Here is a 3,410-nt window from a genome sequence, read left to right as displayed (position 1 = left end):
TAACACGGAAGATATTAAAATCAAAGCAGCTATAACATTTGTTGAAAATCTTGCACATGATAGTTAACGGCTCATTAGCGCCGTAGTTTGTGCGAGAAGCCGGGATGTTGAAAAAATTATAAGAACGTAAATTTACGCGTCTGATGTTGACATTCAACTGCTGCAGAAGTGAATCGCAATTAATGTAGGGTCGTAGGAGATCAGCGATGAAGGTAGCCTTAGAGACGCCTTGGCGAACACTAAGTAATTGTAGGGACATCAAATTACAGCGACTTTCATAACTAGGGAGATTGAATTGATCACTACAGGGTAGCCAACGAAGAGAGAAACGTACAAATCTTCACTGAATGGCCTCATTACGATTCACCCCGCTGCTGTAAGGAGTCCATACTACGGAACAGTACTCTAATGTGGACCGGACTTGCGAACAATAGAGTGTTTTTAAACAGAAAATGTCATTCCACATCGAACGCTCGACTGTTTCGGTCAAGTATTGCTTGCACTCCGTAATCGGTACTAGTTTTTTTCCCCTATTGAGGTTTTTTTTTTCAATCCGCTTTCATACTGAGTGGTGTTGTAGTATACAACAGTGCAGTGAGCATCGCGGAATTGTAATTGCCGCTCAATCGTTCGAGAAAGGAAGCAGTCATTTCCGGCCGAGTCCGGCAGATGAGCTGTACATCTCTAACCAACAAGTTTCATCGCATCACGAAACGGCAAACTCAAGGTCATCGAGTTCACCAGCCGGCGAGCCAGCCGGTGCTTTGTTGCAAACACTCGAGGGCAACAATAGAACGATCATCACCATCATTCTCACATCAGGATAGATCATCGTCATCAGCCACACTCCGTGCGCTTGTGTGGAGAGTTAAGTAACAAACGGTTATCTTCCGTTCTCCGCAACCTGATTAATCTCCATACAGTGTTGATTAACTTTTCTGACACCTTTTTGTTTTTTCCTGAAAAAAATTTCATTTTTTTTTTCTCTTTTTTTTCATTTACTGTTTTTTTTTTTTTTTCAAGTTGATTAATCTCCCTATAGTGTTGATTAACTTTCCTGGCATTATTTTTTTCCATTTTAAAGTTTTTTTTTTTTTTTTTTTTGCTTTGTTGGATTAAGTATTATTTTTACCGTTATATTTTTTGGATAAGTTTATTTTTTTTCTTATTTTTTTTAATTTATTATTTTTTTTTCTCAACGCATATATATATATATATATATATAAATATATATATATATTTCCTTTTTTATGTCGAAATCTGTTGCGGAGGTACTTAAGACCCCGCAATGGATGAAACCAATGATGGCGGGGGTATTTCGCTAGCAGATATCTCCGATGATGAGTCTGTTAAATCTCCATCATTCGAAAATCTGCTTCTCACTGAAGAGGAAATGGATACCTCAGGGGATTCTACTTCGGACCCCAAAACGAGCACTGGAGCTTACCCAAAGGTGATGTCTAAACAACAACCTCCTTCACCCCCTGCCCCCCCTTCTCCACCATCGCCCCCTCGTCCACCTGTTCCCCCTACTCCAACCGTTCCCTTAAAAATTTCTGCGACCCCCCGCCATAAAGCTTACCCAAGCGACTCAAAAGGTCCGTGGGTTGTTTTTTTCCGGCCCAAACAAAAACCTTTGAATATTTCTCGGATTTCGAAGGATCTGACAAAACATTTTTCGGCCGTAACCGATATCTTTAAGGTAACGTCAAACAAACTGCGCGTTACCGTTGATGACCTGAAACAGGCAAACCGGATTGTTGCCTGTGAGCTTTTTTCGATCGAATATCGAGTCTACGTCCCCAGTTGTGACGTAGAAATTGAAGGAGTGGTCACCGAATCGAGTCTGACTTGTGAGGATTTCCTGCAAGTCGAATCTTTCGGCATTTTCAAAAACCGTGCCCTCCCGAAAGTCAAGATACTGGACTGCATTCAACTGCAGTCAGTGTCGCACATAGGCACAAAAAAAAAGTATACCCTCTCAGATTCGTTTCGTGTGACCTTTTCAGGATCGGCATTACCTGACTACGTCACAATTGGGAAGGTTCGACTACCTGTACGCTTGTTTGTACCGAGGGTAATGAATTGCTTGAAATGCAAACAACTAGGTCACACCGCGGACTTTTGTTCCAACAAACCGCGGTGCGATCAATGTGGGGAGGAGCATACGGAGGGTCCTTGTCATGCTACCCCAAAATGCGTTTACTGTAAGGATGCTCCGCATGCTCTGAGTGATTGCCCGAAGTACAAACAGCAGGGAGAAAAACTAAAGCGGTCTTTGCAAGCTCGCTCTAAGCGCTCGTTAGCAGAAATTTTAAAAACGACCGCTTCATCTTCCCAAACCACCCCAAAAAGCAACAACACATTCCACCTCCTGCCAGATGATGATCAGGGCTCTGACTCAGAGGTGGGTGAGAGTAGTCCTTTTGTCTTTAATGGCAACACGAGGAAGCGGTCCAAAATAAACGTCACCCAAAAACCTCGTAAGGCCTCTCGTATGGACTACCAACCTACCTTGACAAATTTAAGAGGTAGCGGAAATGTACCGAAACCCCCACCACCGGGATTTAAATCTTGTAATTTTAACAAGGACTTTCCGCCACTTCCGGGATCATCTAAAACCCCAGATATCCCAGTTTTTCAGCCAGAAAAACAGCTGAATAATCAGCAAGAACATGATGCCATGTTCACGTTTTCTGAAATTGTGGAGAGCATCTTCAATATATTCAACGTCTCTGACTCAACTCGGAACATTATTAATTTAGTGCTTCCATTCGTGAAAACTCTTTTGAAGCAACTAGCTTCTAGGTGGTCCTTCCTTGCATCGATCATATCCTTTGATGGATAATTTTCCGAATGAGGTCGGGGATATGATCTCTGTTCTTCAGTGGAACTGTAGAAGTCTTATACCGAAACTTGACACATTCAAATTTTTAGTTCACAACTCACTTTGTGATGCATTTGCTCTTTGTGAAACATGGCTTTCTTCAGACACCGATCTCCCTTTCCACGATTTTAACATTATCCGCCTTGATCGAGCAGATTCGTATGGAGGGGTGCTTCTCGGGATTCATAAGCTCCATTCCTTTCATAGAATCGATCTGCCTTCCGTGACAGGCATTGAAGTTGTCGCATGTCAGGTAAATATTCGAGGTAAAAGCCTCAGTATTGCCTCAGTATATCTTCCTCCAAGAACTGCGATTTCTCGCCAAGGTCTCTCAGATATCTGCTCAGCTTTATCTGAGCCTCGGTTGATATTAGGAGATTTTAACTCCCACGGTACAGGCTGGGGGGAACTGTACGATGACAACCGCTCAACCCTGATATACGACCTTTGCGATAACTTCAATATGACAATTCTAAACACTGGGGAAGTAACACGAGTGGCCAAACCTCCAGCAAGAGAAAGT

This window comes from Ochlerotatus camptorhynchus, unplaced genomic scaffold (assembly GCF_037179485.1).
Source record: "Ochlerotatus camptorhynchus isolate MF236.1 unplaced genomic scaffold, CSIRO-AGI_Acam_v1.1 ptg000639l, whole genome shotgun sequence".
NCBI classification, from domain to species: Eukaryota; Metazoa; Arthropoda; class Insecta; order Diptera; family Culicidae; genus Ochlerotatus; species Ochlerotatus camptorhynchus.
This window is presented reverse-complemented; position numbering follows the sequence as displayed.